Raw genomic sequence first — 354 nt, forward strand, 5'->3', positions numbered from 1 at the left:
ATTCCATTCCCAACCCAAATCCCAAAATTGCATGAACGAGGCAAATCATATCACATCTAAAATAATATACAGATATTATCAAGTACCAAGATATAGACGAGCTCACCAAGTGATATTGCATCAGTAACTGAATATGTACGAGCACATGAAAGAAGTTCTCTTATCAAGTTAATTGTTGGTACATGCATAGGCAGAGCAGTCTAATTTCTTTGGCATTAATTAAAATTAGACTTGTATTTGGAATACTCTACAATACACTTTTTAGGCATATTGTAGAAGAGCATTTACCAGTTTTTGTACTGCAACTATTTTCTGAGACCCACATAATATTTCTATTAAAATACAACAAATATG

The sequence above is a fragment of the Crassostrea angulata genome, chromosome 4, assembly GCF_025612915.1.
Source record: "Crassostrea angulata isolate pt1a10 chromosome 4, ASM2561291v2, whole genome shotgun sequence".
In the NCBI taxonomy this organism is placed as follows: domain Eukaryota; kingdom Metazoa; phylum Mollusca; class Bivalvia; order Ostreida; family Ostreidae; genus Magallana; species Magallana angulata.